Source organism: Salvelinus alpinus, chromosome 5, assembly GCF_045679555.1.
Source record: "Salvelinus alpinus chromosome 5, SLU_Salpinus.1, whole genome shotgun sequence".
Classification (NCBI taxonomy): domain Eukaryota; kingdom Metazoa; phylum Chordata; class Actinopteri; order Salmoniformes; family Salmonidae; genus Salvelinus; species Salvelinus alpinus.
The window spans coordinates 32,919,856-32,946,759 of record NC_092090.1 but is presented as its reverse complement, the minus strand read 5'-3'; the positions used below and the strand labels follow the sequence as shown (position 1 = coordinate 32,946,759).

General features: G+C 44.6%; 1 long non-coding RNA gene and 1 pseudogene across 1 annotated transcript; one reads left to right on the top strand and one right to left on the bottom strand.

Moving 5' to 3' along the window:
* LOC139575949 (malonate--CoA ligase ACSF3, mitochondrial-like) overlaps positions 1–1,615 on the bottom strand; it is a 35,430-nt pseudogene extending 33,815 nt beyond the window's left edge.
* Positions 1,616–2,006: 391 nt separating this feature from the next.
* On the top strand, positions 2,007–24,985 carry LOC139575951 (uncharacterized). Its single transcript, XR_011675035.1, has 3 exons — positions 2,007–2,139; positions 21,982–22,108; positions 24,289–24,985. It is a non-coding gene; the product is annotated as an uncharacterized lncRNA (long non-coding RNA).
* The last annotated feature ends 1,919 nt before the right edge of the window (positions 24,986–26,904 follow it).

The window sequence follows — 26,904 nt, the reverse complement described above, 5'->3', positions numbered from 1 at the left end:
ATCCTTATAAAAAACAATTTAAGTTGTGTTTCCATCTAATTGACTTGTTGCAGATAAAAGGCTATGCGTGATGACTTGGTGCATATAAAAATATTTTTTTGCAGTTAAATTCCCATGTACCAAATAAAAAATTAAGTTAAATGGGTTTCCATCGCATTTTCAACTCTACTGACGGTCGTCTCAAAAAATGTTGCCTACACGATGAGATTATTATTGAAAAAAGAGCAAGATTTATTTTGATTTGTCAAACGGCAGCCAAGCATCGATGATCATGTCACCAGAATAAGATCCTCAATATTTATTGGAAAGGAGCATCAAGCTCATCACCGTGCACTTTCACCACCCTTTGAAGTTCAGCATCATTTATTTCATCTGTAGCCTAATAAACTGCATGCTTTCCCGACGAGTTGTAGTGGGATGACCACACAACATGTCATCACGTGACTCCAAGTTTACTTTGATATGGTGGTTATTTATATCAGTATTTGCTCATATAAGCATTTCCACCTACATTTCTTGCATAATTCATTTTACGACACCTTTACCAAAAAAAATGATCTGTTTCCATCAGGACTGTCATGACATTTTATTATCCGATATGTACTTTACTCTAAAAAGGTTGGATGGAAACCTGGTTAGTATCAGTAATGAAAAAAAGCTGAAGTTTAGCTTTCAAAATTCAGTCCAACCTTCAGACTGATCAAATATTCAACATGCCTCAGTACATCACTATGATAAATAGCAGTGCACAGAATAACACCAGTATTCATCTTATGCTCACAATTCATGCATATAACAACTGAATAATCTATTTACCATGGACTGAATGTTGCTGTGAGTGTGGAAAACCCCTTTGGGCCTGCCTGTGGTGCCGCTGATGTAAATGATCATGGCAGGACGCTGGGCCCAGTCTGTGATGCCAGGCACAGGCTGGGTCTCTGGGGCTTCCAGAAGACAGCTGAGGCTGGAGATGGGGGGCAGCTGGACGCCCACTGGGCTACTGTGTACAAGGCATCGTTGGCACACAGGAAGGAGATGCGCTTTCCCTGCAGGTCCCCAGAGGGACAGTCCAAAACTGCCTTGATACGCCCAGCCAGGCCCCTACTACTGCCATACAACACCCTGTAGCTGTGGCTCCCACTGTCGTCCACTATGGCCAGCTTGTCCCCGTACACTCGGGCTCTGGAAAACACAGGGGCACTGTCCCCTGCTGCAGCCTGCCTTGCTCTTGTGGAGGTGTAGGCTCTCCTCAAGACCTGTCCCAGCAGCCATCTCCCTGGCCCTGCCTCACACTGTAACCAGCCAGCAGTCAAAGCAGAGAGCCACAGAGGGACCAAGTGACGTACTGCCCCTGACAACATGATGGGAGACTATGCTGCTCAAAGCTACCAATGTTATCCTCATGATGTCAAGCCACACAATGGTCACATTGGAGTACCTGTTAATTTTGAGAGATTCATAATTAACATAGGCTGAGTGAAATTGTTATCATAAGAATAGGCGCTATCCCTGCTATAGTGATAAGACTGTATTTCTGACAGGCTTGCAGTTTGCCTTTATCTGCAGTGACACCTACCTCTATGAATACTGTGCAGGCTAGACTGCTGGCAAATATTTTGCTATGCCACACTGTTTATTTTGAAAGGACAAATCATTCAGGGACAGGCAGTGGCACAGAATATAATCAGTTTGTGGTGTGAGCGCAGTGTTGGTTTTTGCTTCAAGTCACTTTGATATAGTCAAGCTTTTACAGATACAGTGAAGTAGCTCTGCAACTTCAGCAAACAGTCTGTCTGGCTAACTAACGTAACACCATTCAATGAATATGCTCATACATAGCAGCTAGCTAGTTCATGCCGGTGGCTGGTGACGACTAATTTTAGCGAGAAACCCCGACTGTGTTTTACATTCTAACATGCGATGTTAGTATGCTTAAACGATATCCGTCCTCTCAAAGAGGGCAATGTTTGCTAACCTGGTAATTCAAACCTACTGCTAATGTAAATATTCACCTTCCCCAAACACCGGTCATTCTTGTGACGGTGCGTCAGAATAAAATTCCCGAATGGAAACTGGAGCTAGAGTTTAGAGTTCTGGTTGTGAAACACGGAACAAAGCAATCTGAGACTGAAAATTCAGGTGAGTGAGTTTTGTTAAATCTGCATGTTAAATAAACACAAACAAGTCATTTTCATACTGCAATGCATGACTACTTTAAAACACAGATGTATCTGTGCTCTATTATGATGTTAGGCTATACTTTCCAGGAAAAGATGTGGAGGAGGAGATTCTACTCCACTTGAACACAAAAGAGTCAATAACCTCTTGCTAGATTGTTGTACATTTAATTGAGTTATGTTTATGCAATTTGATCATTCTATTATTATTTTATTGAGGAATGAGGAATCAAGTGGTAGAAGACTTTACTGACCTCTTAATATAACCTCTATGACTGTGAGTAACCCATTCATTAATGTAAACTATGTCAAATCTCAATGTGTGGAGTTTGCAAACTTGAATCTCTTTCCACCTCCTCTTGCCTCAACCTGGTGGCATCTGTTGTTGAGAATCTCACTAAGACTTCTGTTGTGAACACGTGTCAATTCAAACTGAGACATGGAGCATGAGGGAGATGGAAGAGAGAGGAGAGAAAGTGGGATATGCACCACACAGAGTTGTTTTGGCATTAGATCACTCTATGCCACTTCTCCAGCGTGCCAACTAGCTTGGCATCATCTCACAGAGCCGGGCACATTCAGCCACCAGCTGGCAGTCGCGGGCCTCAGATAAGAATTGTTCAGACATGGCACTCATTCAAAAAGTTTTCACTTCCCTGAACCCCTACATTGCAAACGAGGATGGCATGTTCCTATGAAACTGGAGGCTTTGTCTCAGAAAAACTCCCCTCCAGTTTCAGAAGTAGTATCGTCAAAGGGAGAGCCATTCCATTCGCAGAGGAAACGCCAGTCGAGAAGATGCCACCAGCAGCTATATCATCTTCATAGAGTATCCCTTTATCAGAATATTGGCTCAGTAATTATTCATGCAGATGACACCGCTATACTGATACAACCTAAACTGTCGAATGTGGATACAAATTTTTGTTTTCTACGTTTGTGCTTTGGTCACAAAGACCATGTTTGTTTTGGATTAAAACGGCTTATTTGCGTCTGTCGAGGTCAGCCATGTTACTGACACATAGCATAAGGCAGATCTGGAATTCCAGCCACTCAGCACTAGATATAGAGCTGCTCTGGAGAGACATACTGGGATGGATACAATGGGGGGCATGGCGACCTAGCGAACAGACTCTTGGCACTCTTGGCGCTCTCCTCTCAGGATGCCAGCCAGCGCCTGCCGTTTTGACGGAGCTCCGGAGCGGGCGTGCAACTTGGCCGGCAGCGGGCGACAACTCCCCTTTCGGTTGGCACAGGACAGGCATATAAGACTTCAGACAGGAGAGAGCGCGTGAGAGCGAGAGAGGACCCCCCTCATATCTGAGGGAAGGAGAGGAGTGAGCTGGGAGAAGAAACCTTCGGGAGTGCCAGAACATGTGTCAGGTTGGCACCATGTGAGAATGATCTTGGCAAGCGCCTCTACTCTCCCCCTCTTGCCCCACTTGGAACACATGGTACGTCGGCAGTGGCATCTGGCCGCGTTGACTCTCAGCAGCTGCGCTTTGTCTTCGCCAGTTGGGACGCTTGGCACTGCCACTTCATCAACTACCTGTGGATCCTCCCGGCCGTGGAGGGGGTGATGAATTATTCCGTGCTGCAGCTGCAAACTTGACTTCCATCCAAGAGATGCAGCACTGTAAACATATGACTATCTCACACCACCCACATACTAACCACCACGGCCGGGACCACTGCGTTTGGGCTGTACCCAAGCGTACTGGGATATGTTTCCTTGGGCGATGGTTTATTCTAGGCGAAAGACAGAGATACTGCTTATTTTCTTGTTGGGAGAAGTTGTTGATGCTTTCAAAAGCCAGCTGAGGATTTTTCTGTACAAAGCGAACAAAATGCATTCAATCTTTTGCTAAGGAATGATTACGAATGAATGGATGACCTTTCCACTCTCTTTTGAGTCTTCAAAATGATCGATGCGGAGGCACCGAGGTCATTTGTTAGAAAAGCTCTTAGAAATATTTTCAACTCAGAAAGGAAATAAATAACAGAACAAGAGACACTCTCTTTGGTTAACACAGTGTTTATCTTCCCGCAGAGCTGTCTGGAGAGGAATTGTATCACATTCTTTGCTATGACTGGATAGCTGTGCTCCATACACTCTTTGGAACTTGACTGGGACCTCACTGATGCCTAATGCTCCCCATCTGTGCAAAAACATGTTTGGTTTATGCTGAACTGTTAATTAAAATGTCTACTATGAAAGGCCCACATGCTAGCTTTCTGGGGCAATTCCCTGAGCTTTACTACTGTACCCTTTTCCAAAACGTCAGCACTTCCATCTCCTACAGTGATTACAGAGTACTCACACCAGTTGTAAGGAAATACAGTGTCTCTTCTCAGGATAACTCTGTCGTGTTCTTTCAAAGTAACATGAAAAGAAACCTCTCGAGTCTCGACTGTAGTGCAAAACAACTATTTTTTTCCCTTCAGGATTTTGCATTAACCACGTATTTGAGATCTGACATCAGGTAGAGGATTTTGACAAAAGCACATCTTCTATTATCTTTAAGAGATCCAGACATCCACATGACTTTGGAGCCTGGGGTTCGCCCCTAGCAAGATAGGTGACCTTATTTGGATTTCAAGTGCTTGTTTCGTTCTGGATTTTTAAAATCTTTACAGTGAATAATACTTTGTAGCCGAACAGATCATTTCTGTCAAGATTCAAAGGCAGTTATTTTTCGTGTTCTGCTGATAGTGACCCACTGGGAGTTTGGCTCCATCTGTGTCGCTCTGACCCAGTTTAGCCCTCGGCCACGTCCAACTGTTCCGCATCCCAAACATATGTGCTGTGGCAGGGGGATAAGCGATCATCACCACTCGGGACTCTGAAACACACACTGCAGATATGACACTGGACCCATCTCCTGTCTGCCCATCTTCCCACAGCATATGTCATCAATGCTGGCCCCCAAGAATCACACTCACTCTGGAGGTGGATTTGGAAAAACCCTCCTCCTTCTGAGGGGTACTCCTTTGTGTGGCAACTGCTAAAATTAGGTTATGACGTGCGTGTGGTGGTGGTGTATATGTGTCTTTGTTTGTACAGTATGTGTTTGTATGTTTATGTGTGTGTGTTTTGCCAATCTAGTATTGGCTATAATGTGTGCATTGTCATTGGCCCAGCTGCTCAGTGCCTGACCTCTGACACCCCCCTGTCTCCCCACCCTCCAGTACTGAGCTGGCCAACAAACAACCATGGGGTTGGCAGACTAGCCATGCAGCTCACTAGCCAGGGCAGTGGCACTAGAGACTTTAAAAAATGCCCTTTGTTGGCAGAAAGGCATGCAGACAGTATCATTGCACAGGGCTGAGGCCCACTGGGACCTTGGTGTGTGAGGCACATATGGAGCACCAGGCTGGTGATGAGCTGCTTATGTGAGCTGCTGATGGCCTTTGAGTGCTGCTCCGTCTGCATGGGGGATTAATGGCTCTCTAGCCTACTACCTATTTACTGTATATGAGCTTGGACTCAATCAAAGTACTTGCCGTAAGCTCTGGACCATTGCAGTGGATCATCGCTGCTAGCTAGCTGCTACCGAGTGGCTATAGTGGCTAACGCCCCTGCCCCGACGCTAGCATCAGTTAGCCGTGAGCCAGGCACATCTCCCGGCTAGCAAACGAAATTACTACAACTACAATACCTATTTCGCCATCTTGCCCGGACCCTTTGTCGACAAGGCGCCTCGCTGTACCACCACGACTGGTCCACTGACGTAATTCCATCCTCTGTGACCTCAACCGGCCGTCGCCGGACGTCGGAGCAGACGCTTCTACTTACCCCGGCCTGCTAACTTTAAACGCTGTGTCTCCCCCGTGCTAGCGTAGTAAACGAATACCCCACGGCTTCCCTGTCCCATCTATTGCTGTTCACTGGACCCTATGATCACTTGGCTACATAGCTGATGCCTGCTGGACTGTTCATTTATCACGGTACTCTATTTTGTTTATTTTCTTCGTTTATCTGTCGGCCCTAGCCCCGAACTCAGGCCCTGTGTGTAGTTAACCGACCCTCTCTGCCCATTCATTGCCATTTTACCTGTTGTTGTTGTCTTAGCTGATTAGCTGTTGTTGTCTTGGCCGTTGTTGTCTTAGCTAGCTCTCCCAATCAACACCTGTGATTGCTTTATGCCTCGCTTTATGTCTCTCTCAAATGTCAATATGCCTTGTGTACTGTTGTTTAGATTAGTTATCATTGTTTTAGTTTCCAGTGGAGCCCCTAGACCCACTCTACATGCCTCAGATTCCTCCTTTGTCCCACCCCCCCACACTTTCGGTGACCTCACCTAGGATAACCAGCACGTCCAGAGATGCAACCTCTCTTATCATCACTCAGTGCCTGGGCTTACCTCCACTGTACCCACACCCCACCATACCCCTGTCTGCACATTATGCCCTGACTCTATTCTACCACGCCCAGAAATCTGCTCCTTTTATTCTCTGTCCCCAAACGCACTAGACGACCAGTTTTGATAGCCTTTAGCCGTACCCTCATCCTACTCCTCCTCTGTTCCTCGGGTGATGTGGAGACTAACCCAGGCCCTGCGTGTCCCCAGGCACTCCCATTTGTTGACTTCTGTAATCGGTTTCATGCATGTTAACATCAGAAGCCTCCTCCCTAAGTTTGTTTTACTCACTGCTTTAGCACACTCCGCCAACCCTGATGTCCTTGCCGTGTCTGAATCCTGACTTAGGAAGGCCACCAAAAATTCGGAGATCTCCATACCCAACTACAACATTTTCCGTCAAGATGGAACTGCCAAATGGGGAGGAGTTTGACTGAACTTTGCAAGCTGTCATACTTTCCAGGTCTATGCCCAAACAGTTAGAGCTTCTAATTAAAAAAATGTATCTCTCCAGAAATAAGTCTCTCACTGTTGCCGCCTGTTATAGACCCCCATCAGCTCCCAGCTGTGCCCTGGAAACCATATGTGAATTGATTGCCCCTCATCTATCTTCAGAGTTCGTTCTGTTAGGTGACCTAAACTGGGAATTGCTTAACACCCCGGCAGTCCTACAATCTAAGCTAGATGCCCTCAATCTCACACAAATCATCAAGGAACCCACCAGGTACAACCCTAAATCCATAAACATGGGCACCCTCATAGATATTATCCTGACCAACTTGCCCTCCAAATACACCTCTGCTGTTTTCAACCAGGATCTCAGCGATCACTGCCTCATTGCCTGCATCCGCTATGGGTCCGCGGTCAAACGACCGTCACTGTCAAACGCTCCCTAAATCACTTCTGCGAGCAGGCCTTTCTAATCGACCTGGCCCGGGTATCCTGGAAGGATATTGACCTCATCCCGTCAGTCGAGGATGCCTGGTCGTTCTTTGAAAGTAATTTCCTCACCATCTTAAATAAGCATGCCCCTTTCAAAAAATGTAGAACTAAGAACAGATATAGCCCTTGGTTCACTCCAGACCTGACTGCCCTCGACCAGCACAAAAACATCCTGTGGCGGACTGCAATAGCATCGAATAGTCCCCGCAATATGCAACTGTTCAGGGAAGTCAGGAACCAATACACACAGTCAGTCAGGAAAGCAAAGGCTAGCTTTTTCAAACAAAAATTTGCATCATCCTGTAGCTCTAACTCCAAAAAGTTCTGTGACATTGTAAAGTCCATGGAGAACAAGAGCACCTCCTCCCACTGCCCACTGCACTGAGGCTAGGTAACACGGTCACCACCAATAAATCCATGATAATCGAACATTTCTCTACGGCTGGCCATGCTTTCCTCCTGGCTACCCCAAACCTGGCCAACAGCTCCCCCCGCAGCTACTTGCCCGAGCCTCCCCAGCTTCTCCTTCACCCAAATCCAGATAGCAGATGTTCTGAAAGAGCTGCAAAACCTGGACCTGTAAAAATCAGCTGGGCAAGACAATCTGGACCCTCTCTTTCTAAAATGATCCACCGCTGCTGTTGCAACCCCTATTACCAGTCTGTTCAACCTCTCTTTCGTATCGTCCGAGATCCCTAAAGATTGGAAAGCTGCCGCGGTCATCCCTCTTCAAAGGGGGTGACACTCTAGACTCAAACAAACTAGACCCAAACTGTTATAGACCTATATCCATCCTGCCCTGCCTTTCTAAAGTCTTTGAAACCCAAGTTAATAAACAGATCACTGACCATTTCGAATCCCACCATACCCTCTCCGCTGTGCAATGCAGTTTCTGAGCTGGTCACGGGTGCACCTCAGCCACGCTCAAGGTACTAAACGATATCATAACCGCTATCGATAAAAGACAGTACTGTGCAGCCGTCTTCATCGACCTGGCCAAGGCTTTCGACTCTGTCAATCACCGTATTCTTATCGGCAGACTCAATTGGCAGACTCAATCGGCAGACTCAGCCTTGGTTTCTCAAATGACTGCCTTGCCTGGTTCACCAACTACTTCGCAGACAGAGTTCAGTGTGTCAAATCGGAGGGCCTGTTGTCCGGACCTCTGGCAGTCTCTATGGGGGTACCACAGGGTTCAATTCTCGGGGCGTCTCTTTTCTCTGTGTATATCAATGATGTCGCTCTTGCTGCGGGTGATTCCCTGATCCACCTCTATGCAGACGACACCATTCTGTATACATCTGGCCCTTCTTTGGACACTGTGTTAACTAACCTCCAAACGAGCTTCAATGCCATACAACACTCCTTCTGTGGCCTCCAACTGCTCTTAAACGCTAGTAAAACCAAATGCATGCTTTTCAACCGTTCGCTGCCCGCACCCGCCCGGCCGACTAGCATCACTACCCTGGACGGTTCTGACCTAGAATATGTGGACAACTACAAATACCTAGGTGTCTGGCTAGACTGTGAACTCTCCTTCCAGACTCATATTAAACATCTCCAATCCAAAATCAAATCTAGAATTGGCTTTCTATTTCGCAACAAAGCCTCCTCACGCCGCCAAACGTACCCTAGCAAAACTGACTATCCTACCGATCCTAGACTTTGGCGATGTCATCTACAAAATGGCTTCCAATACTCCACTCAGCACACTGGATGCACACTATCACAGTGCCATACGTTTTATAACCAAAGTCCCTTGTACCACCCACCACTGCGACCTGTATGCTCTAGTCGGCTGGCCCTCGCTACATATTCGTCGCCAGCCCCACTGGCTCCAGGTCATCTATAAGTCTTTGCTAGGTAAGGCTCCGCCTTATCTCAGCTCACTGGTCACGATAACAACACGCACCTGTAGCATGCGCTCCAGCAGGTATATCTCACTGGTCATCCCCAAAGCCAACACCTCCTTTGGCTGCCTTTCCTTTCAGTTCTCTGCTGCCAGTGACGGGAACGAATTGCAAAAATCGCTGAAGCTGGAGACTTATATTTCCCTCACTAACTTTAAACATCAGCTATCTGAGCAGCTAACCGATCGCTGCAGCTGTACATAGTCCATCTGTAAATAGCCCACCCAATCTACCTACCTCATCCCCATATTGTTTTTATTTACTTTTCTGCTCTTTTGCACACCAGTATCTCTACTTGCACATCATCATAATCTGCTCATGTATCACTCCAGTGTTAATCTGCTATATTGTAATTACCTCGCTACTATGGCCTATTTGTTGCCTTCCTCCTCACGCCATTTGCACACACTGTATATAGACTTTCTTTTTTTCTATTGTGTTATTGACTGTACGCTTGTTTATTCCATGTGTAACTCCGTGTTGTTGTATGTGTCGCACTGTATTGCTTTATCTGGGCCAGGTTGCAGTTGTAAATGAGAACAAGTTCTCAACTAGCTTACCTGGTTAAATAAAGGTGAAATTAAAATACAATTTAAATTAACAAAGTGACCCAACCCAGGCCAGGCCAGGGCTGAAATGATAGCCTTGTGGGAGCTGCTTCCTGCAGGTCACACAGTGACAGTATGGTGACTCTACAGTTAGGCACCAGGTAGAAACAGTAAGAAATCTGATGAATAGGAGGAATGTGATAACTAGTTAAGGTGCGTCCATCAGGTATCCTCAACCAATCAGACACTGAGGGGCTTGCTCCACTGGCTTTATTATAAGCTTCATAGAGCAATGGACCAGCTGATGGTTTCCCACTAATGACTTGTAGATTCCCTTCTTTCCCTTTCAACATCCTTCCAAGAAAATGGAAACAATTGAGCAGGACCGACAATCAGGACTTTTCCCAAATGTACTCCCAGACTAACTCTAACTTTCAGAGATATTTGTCATTTAGCAGACGCTTTTAGAGATGAGGACTCACCACAAGCCACCAAACAAAATGTCTTGCTCTGTTTGGGGTTTGCACTTGGAAACGTTAAAGTATTTCATTCATCTGAACGTGCTGTTATATTACATCCAGATGTCAACTTTGATTCTTTAATCTAATCCATATACGTCCTCTTTCACAATATGTTCCCAATTTAAGTAAAATTGCCATATTCCTTCCTAAATTCAAATGGAGGGATTGTGTTTATAATGTCTAAGGCATTGCATGTGTTTGCAATACATGATGTTTATGGGTAATGTGGACATGAGAGAAATAAATCACCTGAAACATACATCCTCCTCTTTTAACACTGAGCACTGTTTTTATTTCCCCTATCCTATTTCTTTGCACAAAGCTTGACATCCGTCTGTCTTCCGCTTCACTCTTCTCTCATTACATTACCCACCTCCTCCCCTCTCTCTCCCCCTCTATCTGAGACTGGCACTCTGCTTGGGTGGTGTGTTCACAGAGAGACAGTGCCATATGCTGTCTAGCCTCCCAGGGAGAACGTAACAGTACCAGCTCTGCTGCAGTGCTGTGGCTGGGGCTGTGGCTGTACATGGAAGAGTCTATCATCACAGAGCTTATAGGCTCTCTGAAGGCTCATACATGCATTATAAGCATTATAACTATTTTACTGTAAAATGTTAACTCAATGGTCTTTTTGTAAAGGGAATAGTATAGTCAATATCCAGGATTTCTTGGTAATAATCTGACATAATCAGTCAGACATAGTTAACTTGTTCCTCCATCCAGAAACTTCACACATCGTATCTACAGAGCCTCTCTCTAATCCCACAGTGGATCTTCATCATTGTCCTCTAGTTCTGTGTCCTCACCTTCTCTCTGTGGCTGAGGGCAGACTCCTCTGTGTAGCTGTGCACTGTGACTGCACCTTCGGCTGTTATTGTCTTCATTCTGTGAGCTGCCAGCTCCTGACAGACCTGTCCCATTTTTCAACAAGGGAGCCTCAGAAAGCCCTCCATACTAGTGAACACTTCACGTCTGTCGTAAACAACCAGAGAGCTGTTGGGATTGATTCTTGAAAATGGTCTACCTTGTAGCGAGTGGACCTGCCAATGCCTCCCCACAGCTGCAAATATGAAGTCTTCAAAAATTCAGCAGAGGGAGAGATGTGAAATGTGAAAAGCTTTTGTTCAGAGGCGCCGTATCTCAAGTCTTAAAGAGGCTCTGAACTTTTTTGTTGTTCCTCTGTGTACTTTGAGTGGTGGTGGTGGGGGAGGAGGGTGTGTAGGTAGAGGATGTGAGGGTGTGCGTTGAGGGGGATGTGTGTTCAGAATTCATCTTGTCTGTGTATTCATTACCACTTTGCATTTCAAGCAGAGGGGTTCAGTGCTCCACTAAATCGCAGGAAGGATTGTTAGGCACGCGTGTTATTAATTTTTTCAGGTCCCGTGGCGTCTGTATGAATCTTAATGCTGCTGACTGGGCTAGTGCGCTATCGACTTTCTTTAAAATATGAAGAAGCTTGCTGGAAGCGCCCAGGGTCATTAGCTGAAGAGTGGGCGCAAATCCCTCTCTCAGGCAGTCTGGCTTCACCGTGTTAAATGTGCTCTTAAAATATTCATAATCATACTCATGCACACACACACACACACACACACAATGCACTGGGGAGAAAGGGGGCGGTGAAAATCAATATTAAAATGTATTCCTGTTTTCACGTCTGGTTAATTAGCTGTGGTTCTTAAGCCATGAAGTTTGTGAAGAGATTAAGAGTATGTATTTCAGTGACAAGATAATATGTATTCCATCAGAGCCGACCCTGTTGAATTAGATAGCAGTAGTTGTGTTGATCAAAACGGATGATAATATAAATGGTATGAATTATATAGTTTATAGCTTTTTTTGAAGTCTCTTCAGATAATAGGTTAAAAACAAACAGTTTTCCACAGAATTATGTGTACACGGACACATTAGTGCGGTTTCTAATGCACTGGTTTGTTTTTGTCTGTTTTGTATAATTTTTATTTACTGTAAAACTGCATGAAGTAATCACAGATTGGGTGTTAATAGAAAGCCGAGCACACATTGCTGACGTAACTGTCTGTGACAAGCATACTTTATTATTTGTCCCTAGGATATGCCATCGTAAACTTAACAGAAACAGAAGAGATGGAGACTGTTGTGTTGTCAGGTGAATGATCCTTTTAATGCTGATATGTAGCATGCTCCAAACTGTGCTGTAAATAATAACAACGATGCTTTTACCATATGATGGTTATGATCCTTTGTTGTTGCATCCTCCCCACATTGCACTTTTAGAAAAAAAGGGTTTCATAGGGGTTCTTCAGCTGTCCCTATAAGAGAACCCTTTTGGGTTCCAGGTAGAACCCTCCTGTGGAAAGAACCAAAAAGGTTTCTAACAGGAACCAGAAAGGGTTCTAGCTGGAACCAAAAAGAGTTCTACCTGGAGCCATAAAGGTGTCTTCAAAGGGTTCTCCTATGGGGACAGCTGAAGAACCCTTTTTGGTTCTAGAAAAAAAGGTGCCGTCTAAGAGTAGGTACAATAAATCCTTTGGTGATCGCTGATCTTATTACATATTAATTAACCTTATGATGTGACAACAGTTGGATGGATATGGATATCTCTTAATACTGTCTACCACTGGTTCAGTTATTTATTTATAGTCTCTAAAAGCACTGTGATGGCAAACAACAAGGAAACCCTTCGCTTTTCATGTGACATGTTTGTGTGTCAGCCACACATTGTTACAACACACACACACACAGAGAAATATGCTCCCTTGAATTAACATGACATTCTTAGGCATGTCTTCCCCTCTATTTGCCGCCTGTCTGTTATTGTTAAAGGGCCAACTTTCCGAAGTATCCCTTTATCTACTCCTCAGTCAGATGAACTCATGCATCCAGTATGAAGGAAGTTTGAGATTAGAGTCAGCGAGTTTAGTGAGCCAATGCTAACGAGCGTTAGTGCAATGACTGGAAGTCTATAGTATCTAGTAACATGCTAACAGTTACCATAGACTTCCAGTCATTGTGCTAATGCTAGTTAGCAACTTCCTTCAAAAGGCACGCAGAGACATAAAAATGGTATCCACGACCATGAGTTCATCTGACTCTGGGGAAGTAGAATCCTGAAATATCCCCTTTAAGATGTTTGTGGTGGTGAGGCATTTGAAAGGGCCTAATGAATTGGCCATTAATGGATCTTTGATGGGCTGGGTTAATGAGGTCACTTGTTTCATCTCACCACCCTACAGGCAACAGGGTTCCGTGGTAATGGCCTGGTCACAGCACCTTGACATGTGGCAGCAACTGAGGGATCAGGGGTCACAAATGCAGTCCTACTGGTGAGAAAGGGTTGAAGCTGAGACTTACAGGAGAGGAGGGCTCATAGGTTCCCATATAGAGGTACATAATGACATTGCAATTCAGCAGTGTAGCATGTATTATGTACTATTGTGTGTGAGTGCACATGACTCTTTCTGTGAATTTGTTATCTATATGTGTGTGTTTGTCCCTTGGTGGATTTGTGTTTGAGGAAGGGACTACCACATGGTTCCTCTTTAAGAAGATTGGATCCTGCCCACTGCCTGGCTTTCATTATGCAATCACCGCTCTGTACTTCCTGCATCCAACCCACAGACTGACTAACTAGCCGTTGGGGACTTCCACTTCCAGCCACAGGACACCTGATGGACCGGCCACAGCCTGAACAACAATGCTCTTTTCTGGGATACAAACTTGAGGTGTAAGGCATGATGCTCCAGTCGTGCCCTCTCTCATTAAAGATCCTGATTGAGGATATAGAATGTCAAACGCAACAGAAGAGAGGGTGTCATTTCCATCTTTCTATCTAACTGTTCATTTTAAGTATTCATGAGATGAGTCATTTTTTTCTAGGAACTAGGCATGTGCGGCGTGTGCTATTTATATGGTAATAATTTGAGAGGGTTGAAGTTACGGGTCCATCAATGGGTTGAACATGTGTGAGACAGGTGCTGCGATGGAGATCTGGCCAAAACAATCACGTTGCTACAGAAAGGACTGCCTAATTGAGCTCTGTTTGTGTGGCATGGCGCTGAACAATGGCTCATGGCTGGCAGATGCAACAGGGGGCCAGTAATATCTGGCCCACAGAACAATACCAGCAGGAGGACAATGGAGGGTTACTGCAGAGAGCAGAGATGACAGGAGGAGAGGAGACGATACAGGAATTAAATGGGAAATGGCATTTCTAGTTTTTCACGACTGCCTTATCGCCAGTGATGGCCTGAAAACGGAAATCGACTAACAAAATTAAAAGCGAGAGTTTTGTCTGGACACCTCCCTGCAGCAATTTCTGAGATACTGGTATTCTGAGTTAATGTACCTGTCTGGTTCAAGGGGGAAAGTCATTCCCTAGTTCTATACTGTACTCACAGACTATAGGAGAAACATGTTCTGTTTCATTTGACGAAAAAAAGAATGTCCGCAACTCTGGTATGCTCCCATGGTGATTGTAACAGATGCCCAAAAAAGACAACGTATTGATCCGAGTTGGATCTGCGTCAGGTCATATGCCACTGTGAAACACACCTACTTAAGTAACCTCGAGAGGCATGTTCATCCGGTCAATTGAATACATATAGTACATTAACGTAACAATACATATTACACAGTAGACATATGGAAAAACATGAATACATGTTGATTTGTTTATCCATGTCAAGTAATATAGGTGTGCAATAGATTAAAAACAGGTGAGACAAATGTGTCAATCATTTTGTATACAATACTGTATTATATAGGGAAAATGGAAACCCTGTGAGTGGTTTTGACTAGAATAGATACAGCTTATGTCAGAGTTTACTTTTCATAGCAGGTTAGGAGAACTTACGAAGCAGGTTAGGAGAATAAACATAGCAGGTTAGGACAATTGGGTTAAGTGTAGGGTTAGCTAAAACGCCCCAAAAATCTACTTTAGACGTCAAATTAACATAAGCTATATCTTGTATAGCCATAAACACATTTTATAGAAAAGGTTTTATATTTAGTTCCTCGTTTATACCTCTTGGAAACAGTGTTGAGGGAATGTATCCTAAAGGACTCTTGTCTCAGGAGGAAATTGTCACCTCGCTAGAGGTTATTTAAGTAGGCGTGTTTCACAGTGGTGTATGACGTGACGAAGATCCAACTCGGATCGAAACGTGGTCTTTTTTGTGCGTCCGATTAAATCACCATGCCAGAGTTGCGGCCATTTCTTTTTTCTTTGATACGTTCCGCTGTCCTGCACCTGTTAAGTGCATATTTTTCCATTTTTTTCTACTGTTTCATTTGACCCCATCTACAGTATGGTGGAGTGGTGAACATGAACACTTTGTTAGAACTCTACTCCCTGAGGCCAGCACTTACATCCCCCTCAAATTGTTTTATCTCGCTATGTATTGATCTAGGTGTATTTTTTTATGTTAGTCGTTATGGCGAGTTGCGGTCAGGCAGGCTTGTGAAGGACTACTTACTTACTCCAGGGCACTGCCATAACAACTTTATCAATCCATTACTTTAGATGTGTACTGAAACTGTGGTCACTTGCCCCTAATGATTATATATGGCTGTAGATTGAACAATTTAATTTGCAAGGCAGTTATGGGATCATGTAAACCCCAGATAGAGATGAATGTCTCTTCTAGTCATTATGTGTTACTTCCATACATTAACATGAAAATGGGACATTAGGCTATGAGTCAATTAAAGACCATCCAAAACAGCCAGGGTGCGGAAGTCAGTGAAGGGATGTGTACGTGCCTGCCTGGCTGTATGTGCATACTTGTGAGTGTGTGTGTGTGTTTGTTCTCACACACAACTGGCTCAGAGCCTGGGAAAGAGGGAGCATGTTTGGTTTGGCCTCCTGTCTTCTGTTCCGGGGGACTGTGAAATCTGAAATTAAACGCATTGCCATGGTGAAGCAATTCAGCCTTATAAGTCATCCTCTCTGGTAATTGTTTGTTTATTGGAGCTTGTTCAAAAGCAATATTGTTGAGGGAGCCAGTGTGTGAGTGTGCTGGAGGGAGGTCATGCTGTTTCAGTTAGAAAGGGGGGGATAGAAAGCAGGGATAGAGAGAGAGGACGTGAGACTGAACTAGACAGGCAGACGGTCAGGGATGGAAGCAGGGGGAGATGGGGAGTGCTGGGAGATGGGGGGGTGGGCGGATGGTAGTCTAGTGGTTAAGAGCGTTGGACCAGTAAACGAAAGGTCACTGGTTCGAATCCCTGAGCCAACTAGGTGAAAAATGTGTCTGTGTGCTTGGGCAAGGCACTTAACCCTAATTTCTCTGCTAAATGACACAAATGTCAAATGTAAATATATGGCCTGGCGGGGCTGAGAGGTCGGGGGTCAGCTGTGTGTGGTCAGACCAGACAGATGTGAGAGGAGCTGACCAGCAGCCTCAGAGATGGTGCCTAGACAGGGCAGGTACATGCTAACTGGCAGATAAGGTCATGACCCCACTGACCCTCTTTTATGCCTGGTCTGTCTTTTCATTCTTACCAGTGCACACTGGGTTGACATACAAAGACCCAAACCATGTAGAGACTTGACACCATGATTAATGAGTTGAAAGGGGTTGCGATCTGTTTCGATCAGTATAGATTACTGCTGCCTTCTCATGAAGTTGTAATATATTAATATATGGTATCTGGCAATATCTCCACAATTGTATTTATTGATGGTTTATTTGAATAGGGACAGAAATCAACACATTGCCACACTAACAAAACATCATCAGATACGTTGTCGTGCCACAGTGTGAATGCGTACGCTCATTTTCAACAGCCAATGCCTGTACAGTACGTGGCTTTATAGGGCAGAATGTACTGCTAGTGTGCCGTATTCTGACCTGTAACAGTAGAGTGACAAGGTGAGAGGGGGACTGTAGGAGCTGGAGGGGGGAGTAGTAGGAACCATGAGGTGAACCATCGCTGCTGAGGTATTCATCTGGTTAATGTAACCCCAGTCAGACTGCCCAGGCCCTGCCCAGCCAGGGGTATGGTCTATTTAAAAGCACCCCTGTCTCCCTCTACCCTGACAGAACACGCTCCATATGCCATCTGTCAATCCCCTCCTCCTCCTCACCCCCCCCCCCCTTTCCCCAGTCAGTCTGTGAAGCCCAGTAATGAGAGGATTAACCGTGTGTGTGCTGGAGGAGGAAGCAGCCCTGGTAACTGTAAAGCAGGTCAGCGGTACTGTAGTCTTGTGAACAACAGATGCAGAGAGGGAGCGAGAAAGACTGGGGCAGAGAGAGATATGGATTTGATCCTCTGTATCGGGGCTCCATTGTTGCCTGGCGAGGACAGCGTGTGTGTGTGTTGACAGGGCTGACTGACAGCTGCAGGGTTGGAGAGCAGGTGTGACGGCAGAGCAGATCAGGGGAGACGACGGGGCCCAATTTAGCCCAACACTTTTGGTGCTAACGAGGACGTGCCCACTGCTACCCGCCCTGCCCGCCACTATCATCTGTTTATGTGTGTCCAAACCTCTGGCTCCTGCCTGTGTTGCTACATGAGGACACACCCAGAGAACTGTCATTCACAGCAAGGAGAGGATGTCAATGGCACCATGAACACATCAACTGAAAAATGGTGTTTAGAGGCCTGATGATTAAACTGTAATCTGATTTTATACAGTGATCTGGCGTAGTACTGTACATATCTGAGAGATGGACACTGTCTGGATGTCCAGAATTTGGACAGGGGTATTTTCCCATTGCGTATTAACATTAGAAACTGTGATTTCACCCGTACAGTATGTGAGAATGAAGCATTGCTCTGACAACTAGCATGTTGGGTAAACATGGACGATCATCATTTACACATCCTTTTGTTTTCACCTCCACATCCAACCATAACAGAATCGGTCTTTCATGATTACAGAGGACTCACAGAGAAAGATGTGTGAGACCAGGGAGAAATTTTCTTCCAAAACAGATTCAAGGCAGCAGAGTGAGCAGATGTAGGGAAAACAATCTGTCCAAGTATTTCAAGTTTTCAATCAATGTTGAAAGTAATTGGCAATAAGTTGCCAAATTTGCTGTAATAGGAATAGAAAACCACTTCCCTCCATGATTGTGGCTTTATCAATGAAGCGTGTCTCCTGAATATCTCACTTGAATAAGCAATTAAACAAGCTAACAGTGAACTACAGACCAGAATGCATATTGATGCGATAGATCAGCCAAAATAAATCAATGCCCTCTAATTATCTTGCAGTGTTAAAACCAATGCCATCCATATTCATTCAGTGTCATTCATAACACCCAAGGCCACGCATGTTAATTAGTTATTGTATCACGCAGCCACAGCCTTTTGAGTATTAAACCATATTGTCCTTGGGTCTGTGTTGGATGATGCTGTAGAAACCAGAGCAGGCAGGCAGGCAGACAGGCAGACAGGCAGGCAGGCAGGCAGACAGGCAGAAAGAAAGAAAGAAAGAAAGAAAGAAAGAAAGAAAGAAAGAAAGAAAGAAAGAAAGAAAGAAAGAAAGAAAGAAAGAAAGAAAGAAAGAAAGAAAGAACGAAAGAAAGAGAAAGAATGCCAGAATGCCTGGCCCTGGGGCTGTAATCCCGTAGAATACATACAGGACTCAGTGAGCAGGAGAGGTGTTACACTGTAAACGCCCGCGTGTTTGTCACTGTGTGAACGTAGAGTTAGGCCATGTGTTTTACCATACGGCATCCATTGTGTTTATTTATGTGTTGTGGTTGGCAGTTGTTTGCGTGTTTGCTTAAATTTATGCAATGTGTGTGTTTCTGGGTGGTTGTGTTTGGATGAAGATGTGTGCATATACAGTTGAAGTCGGAGGTTTACATACACCTTAGCCAAATACATTTAAACTCAGTTTTTCACAATTCCTGACATTTAATCCTAGTACAAATTCCCTGTTTTAGGTCAGTTAGGATCACCACTTTATTTTAAGAATGTGACATGTCAGAATAATAGCAGAGAGAATGATTTATTTCAGCTTTTATTTCTTTCATCACATTCCCAGTGGGTCAGAAATGTACATACACTCAGTTAGTATTTGGTAGCATTGCCTTTAAATTGTTTAACTTGGGTCAAACGTTTCAGGTAGCCTTCCACAAGCTTCCCACAATAAGTAGGGTGAATTTTGGCCCATTCCTCCTGACAGAGTGTCACGACTTCCACCGAAGTCGGTCCCTCTCCTTGTTCAGGCGGCGTTCGGCGGTCGACGTCACCGGCCTTCTAGCCATCGCCGATCCACTTTTAATTTTCCATTTGTTTTGTCTGTTCTCTTACACACCTGGTTTCAATTCCCCAAATACTTGTTCATTATTTACCCTCTGTTCCCCCATGTTTGTTTATGAGTAATTGTTTATTGTATTGCGATCCGAATGTGTGGCCTTGTCTTTTTACGACGTGTATTGTTATTATTTGAGTAAAATTGCTTTCATTACTCATATCTGCTGTCCTGCGCCTGACTCATCTCACCAGCTACACACAGACGCTTTACACAGAGCTGGTGTAACTGAGTTAGGTTTGTAGTCCTCCTTGCTCACACACACTTAAGTTCTGCCCACAAATTTTCAATGGGATTGAGGTCAGAACGTTGTGATGGCCACTCCAATACCTTGACTTTGCTGTCCTTAAACCATTTTTCCACAACTTTGGAAGTATGCTTGGGGTCATTGTCCATTTGGAAGACCCGTTTGCGACCAAGCTTTAACTTCCTGACTGATGTCTTGAGATGTTGCTTCAATATATCCACATCATTTTCTTTCCTCATGATGCCATCTATTTTGTGAAGTGCACCAGTCCCTCCTGCAGCAAAGCACCCCCACAACATGATGCTGCCACCCCTGTGCTTCAGGGTTGGGATGGTGTTCTTCGGCTTGCAAGCCTCCCCCTTTTTCCTCCAAACATAACGATGGTCATTATGACCAAACAGTTCTATTTTTGTTTCATCAGACCAGAGGACATTTCAACCCCATGTGCAGTTGCAAACCGTAGTCTGGCTTTTTTAATGGCGGTTTTGGAGCAGTGGCTTCTTCCTTGCTGAGCGGCCATTCAGGTTATGTCAATATAGGACTCGTTTTACTGTGGATATAGATACTTTTGTACCTGTTTCCTCCAGCATCTTCACAAGGTCTTTTGCTGTTGTTTTGGGATTGATTTGCACCAAAGTACGTTCATCTCAAGGAGACAAACCGACTTGCCAAAACTATAGTTTGTTAACGAGACATTTGTGGAGTGGTTGAAACCTAAGTGTATGTAAACTTCCGACTTCAACTGTATGTACGTTTTCCAGAGAGATCGTAGGGTGTGTGGGTGGGAGTAGGCAGTCTGTCAGAGAGGGTAGTGTAGTACTGTAGTGAGTGGGCAGCAGATGTCAGACTTCTCAGCCCTCCCCCGCCCAGGGAGCACCTGTTGGGCCGGGGGCCATCTGGAAGTTGAGACCTATTACTCTGTGTGTGTGTGTGTGTGTGTGTGTGTGGGCGTGCGCACATGCGTGTATGAAAAGGGGGTTGGAGGCGTTTTGTCCCGCAAGGCCACACCCCAGTGATACACTCTACACTGACCTACATGACACTGCACTTCTCCAGACCTCCACATCCCTCTCTCTTTTGCGTCATTTTCCATCAACCCCCAAAACATCTCTCTCTCTCTCTCGCTCTTTGTCTTTCCATCTAAAACATCTATCTTCCATTACATCTGGTCCTATCAGAACGCTTCGGAGGCGCTGCTGTACATACATTAACAATTCTCACACTGCCTAATAGAAAAGATAAGACATATAGATCAGAACTAGCGTCAGTGACACCCCAGGTAGAGTGAAGCTGCAGCTCTGCCACACCTTGGATGGTGATACAGAGGTGTGTATCACTGGTAGGGTTGCAATTCTACCGGTAATTTTGGTAATTAACAGAAAATATATGGCAATCTAGTTTTTTGGCAATTTAAACTTAAAGATATATTTTTTTAATTATTCATATATAGTATTCATTTATTATATCTGTGTCCATGAGTTTCTAGTAGATAGACCATACGGTTCAAGAGAAAATAGTTTAATTAATGAAAAAAAAACAATAGCATTATTTTCAATTAACTCTGGAACTCTTCCAACTATTGACTTTTTTTACAACTGCCACAAGTTTGATGCCAAAACATTGGCAACAAATACTTATAGACATAGTCAAATAAATAACTTTGTAAAAAAAAAAATATATATATATATATAAGGCTAGTTCATGCTGAAACCCTCATATTTAACACCAATGGTATTCACTAAGTTGATATTTAGGATCATGTTTTACAGCTTTGTCATTCAAAATTTTATTTTTTTTGAAAATCATCTTAATAAATGACTTCATATATTTTACATGTGATACGGCCACGCAGAGGGCCCGAGATCATTACAGACACCTGTGATATTCTGAAGTACCCAAAAGGGCCACATTGTGATAGATTACATCAAATCCTAGTTAGTTCACTGGTAAATTTTGAAAGTTTCCAGTAATATACCCTCCCTTTCCAACCCTAATCACTGGTTATTGTATCTCTGCTCTGGTCTGTAGCAATGCTGCTGCATCTCCTCTCCTGCTCCAACAGATGTGGATCCCCATGGTGACAGGAGAAAAACACCAGAGAGCACTGCAGATGGATGAGTTACACATCACAAAGAGGAGGAGACAGAATGACAGAGTATGTGTTTGTGTTGCTGTGTGTGTGGTGTGCATGTGAATGTGCGTTTGTAAAAGCAGGTGTGAGAGCACACATACAGCGTGTGCATGACTCCATGTAGACAAATGTATATATCTGGGCCTGTAGTTTCCTAATAGATGGGTGTCAGGGTGAGAGACAGACAGACAAAGGGAGAGAGAAAGCTCTCAATTCAATATTTTTTAATTTTGCCATGTCTACTGAACAAAAATATACGTGCAGCAATTTCAACGATTTGACTGAGTTACGGTTCATATGAGGAAATCTGTCAATTGAAATAAATAAATTAGGCCCTAAACTATGGATTTCACATGACTGGGCAGGGGCGCAGCCATGGGTGGGTCTGGGAGGGCATAGGCCCACCCACTTGGGAGAAAGGATCACTCACTGGAGGGCCAGGCCCAGCCAATCAGATTGGGTTTTTCCCCACAAAAGGGCTTTATTACAGACAGAAATACTCCTCAGTTTCATCAGCTGTCTGGGTGGCTGGTCTCAGACGATCCCACAGAAGAAGCCGGATCTGGAGGTCCTGTGCTGGCATGATTACACTTGGTCTGGGGTTGTGAGGCCGGTTGGACGTACTGGCAAATTCTCTAAAATGACGTTGGTAGAGAAATTAACATTTATAATGAACATTCAATTATCTGGCAACAGCTTTCCTGCAGTCAGCATGCCAATTGCACACTCCCTCAAAACATGAGACATCTGTGGCTTTGTGTTGTGTGACAAAACTGCACATTTTAGAGTGGCCTTTTATTGTCCCCCGCACAAGGAGCACCTGTGTAATGATCATGCTGTTTAATTATCTTCTTAATATGCCACACCTGTCAGGTGGATGGATTATCTTGGCAAAGGAGAAATCCTCACTAACAGGGATGTAAACAAATTTTTGCACAAACTTTGAGAGAAATAAGCTTTTTGTGCATATGTGCATAACATTTCTGGGAACAAATTCAAGCAACACTTCACATGTTGCGTTTATATTTTGTGTTCAGTAATAGTACGGTAGGTCTCAACACCTAATAGCAATACTAGTGTCTATGCGAGAGGAAAATGGAAAACGTTACCGAGTATTGGTCGTCATGGAAACCAAATTGTCGTAACGCCATATGGCTGCTGGGAGAGGTGAATTATGAGATGTTGGGGAGATGTTGAGGGTGAGCCCATGGAAGGTCATGGACTTGCAGTAGTATGTACAGCCCTGAAGGTGGCGTTGTATTGTATGACAGGTACTATACATTACCAAGCAGATTATTCTGTCATATTTAGTCACTACACATAAGCCAACAAATACTCTTTTCGATACTTTACTCTTTCTATTCACCCCTTTCCCTTTTTCATCTGTACACAGCATGTGAGGATATCATAATGGTTGTAAACCATATGGTTTGAAAACGCAACAATACCATAGATTATCATCATCACTTTCGAGCCTGCGTGAGTGGCACAGAAATTAGACAGGCATGCCGTTATGTGAGTTTTATCTGAGCACACAGTTAAATGGAGAGTGAAGGGGCATCATTCTCACTGGGGCTTAATGTGTTTGGACTCACAGGGTTAAGAGTAATGACAGCTTCTCCAGACAACAGAATCCTCCCGCCGTGCCACGCCTGCTAAAACAGCCCCGTCACATCGTATCCTAGCAGCACCCAGGGCAAATAGACACTACTCTGTCAGAGGAGGAATTCATACCCACAAAGCACTGATGCCAGACCCCCTCTCTTCCAGTCTCCCCCATCGCGCACAATCATCTTTAGGTGTCACCATGTCCACACACCCACTCAGGACCAGAGAGGGTGCAGTGGGGGCAGACGGGGAAGTTGGGGGAGGTAGGGGTGTGCAGAAGCCTGTCTATTTTGAGGTCATGTTTGATAAGCCCTTCCTATGAAGTGACGAGATGAAATGACAGTTTGCCAAAAGCGGGTCACGGGGCAGGGTGTAGGCAGCCTAGCATGGTCGTCTATGGACATAATTAGGCATTCATTATCATATCAGTTAATTACTGGACTACTGGTTGTTTTCTCTCAGGAAAGATCCCTTCTGGACACCAGCTCAACATAGGGAACAGATTTCTGATGCATACATATTTTGTTCCTTTTTCTCTCCCGTTCCCTTATTATAATAGTTGTGATGGTTAAACAATGGCTTTGCTCTTATTCTAGCTGCAGGCGCCATCTGGGAGCGAGACGTGCATTACAGGAGCTATCCATATGGTCGGGCATCATGACTTTGCTCATCTCATCTCCCGTCAACATCTCTTCTGCTCAAGTCCTCTCTCAAATTATCCACATACACATTCTTAACAGAAAGACAAAAACATGCTCGTGTTTATGTATTTTTGCAGAGATTATACAAATTTACACATATCAGTCGGTATTAGATTAAAATGTTAAACGCATGTCTTCAATACTCTTAAAATGTACATTTCCTCATTAATCAGGTGCTATAGATTAAGACTCTTCATACTATCTGATTATAACACATTTATTATAATACAGAAAATGATTTGCCACCTCAATATCATCCCCACCCCCAGTCGTTGTTCAGTGTCGGGAGCTGGGGGCTTTTTTAGACCCATCTGCTGTCTCGCACCTTCTAATCTGCACCCCCCACCCCCGGAACCCAACGGCACCGTACTCCTCATCCTGTCCCCATCCTACCCACCCATCACCCAGTGCATAATATATTCCCCCTGTAGCCAAATACTACAGCTCACATTGTATTAAGCCACATTGCATATGCTTATAACACGCACACACACAGTGATGTTTACAGACCTGTCATCTGGAATGTACTGTGGGCTAGATGTAAGATAAGTGTATCTATGTATATTTAGAAATAAAGAGTGTCGATATTAAATCAGTATAAACCTCTGTGTGTTTACTAATTAGGACAAATTCTTATTCTACTCAAAATAAACACTTATTCGTCACAATTACTTTTTTATTGTCATCTGTTTTGTTGATCAGCTTTCTTTATGTTTACAAATGGAAAACATTCTCTGTCCAGTGATACTTTTCAATGTGTAGCTTTACGAGAGAGAGAGAGAGAAAAGAGAGAAAAGAAAGGAAACAGAGAGGCTGTCCTATGTTGAAACTCAACCTTGACTGTGTACATCAGACCTCCAAACAACTGATGCCCTCTTCCTATCGTGTGTGTGTGTCCACGGGCCAGCCGAGAGAGGGTCCTAAACCTTGTAATTCCACAGAGTGAGAGGCAGAGGGTATGAGCTGTTGAACAAGATAAAGAGGAGAGAGGGGATGGAGGAGAAGAGAGGAGATGAGAGAAGGAGAGCGAAGATTAGGGGAGGAAGGTGTGATAAGGAGATTCCGAGTAGATGCAGAAGCATGGATAAATAAGAAAATATAAAGGGGATGCAAGGACAGCAAGTGAATAAGAAAATTAGATTGCTTGTGAGAGATAGACTGAGGGGAAGAGGACAAAGTTGAAGGCTGTGTGAGAGGCTGGTTATCCCCCCCATCTCCATCTCTCCTAATCTCACTCTGCCTCCTCCATATCTCTCTCTCCATCTCTCCATCTTGCCAAATAGTCAGAAAATTCACCGCCAGTGTGGTTGTGGTTTAATTGGCTTTCAGTATTCATAATTAAAACAATGCCTTGACGTGCAGCTCCTACATTGTCTTCCATTAATTTCAGATTGCTCTTGTCATTTGCACATTACCCCATGCAAAAGCAAATTAAAGTGTTTAATTTTCCCCCTTCATATTCAGCGTCATCTTCCCCAGCTCTCTCTGATTAGACTGCTATTTACCAGACCACTATCCCACAATTCTACAGCACATAAAGCAGGCGCAGAGTAGGACCCAGGGGATGCTGGGAATAAGGAAAACAAAGGACTCTGGGATGTCCAGGGCAGTTAATGACACTTTCATGAGGAAATCAAAATAGCTCTTTAAATCTGGATGCTATTTACCCTGGCAGCAGATCCTGTTGACTGGTTGCTGATGGAACAGAACAGAGCGGTCCCGGACCGTATGGACAGACTAGCGTTCAGCAGGCCAACAGGGACTTTGATTGTTTACAGGATCAGCTGAACAAAAGAGAGGGGAATCATTCCCTTCTAGCCTCAGGCTGTTTGGAGGACCTTGGCCTCCTCCCTCTCCCATCTCCCTCCTCCTCCCCCTCCTCTTCTTGGCCATGGACAGTTTCAGGGGAGGCTATCCTGGTTCCTACCCCTAATGCCAAGCCCAATCAACCCTCTGGCCCCCAGCCTCCTGGCCCCCATCCTTCTGGCCCCCCAGCCCCGAGCTGAGGAGAGCAGAGGGAATTCTGGACTGACAGTCGCCCCCAGGGCCGTTGTGACTGTGCCCCAATCACAGCCCAGAGTGACAGCTGGGCACTCTCTCACCTCCTGATCTGGCTTGGCCCTGCCTCATGGGGTCAGTCTCTGCATCAGCCAACCCAGGACCACAGGGCTGGAGGCTGGAGGACACTGCTGTTCTGGTGCTGCTGGGGGATGGAGAACTCCACTGATCCAGCTCCACACACTGGGTTCTAATAACTACCCTTCTCCTTTTCCACTGCTAACTTTCTGAGAGCTTGAGTTAGAGTTGGGAATTTGACAGCAGTGGCTATACGTCTTGTGCAGTTCCTTTTTTTATCATACTGGCTGAAAGGTGTAATTATTTGCCCCCTAAATATCCTGACGTGTTCACTAGGCCTTCCACTCAGCACGTATAATTTAATTTGAATTCATTACTCCAGTCAGTTAATATATTCATGACTTCCAATTCCCTGCGCTATCCTGCCACCTGGAG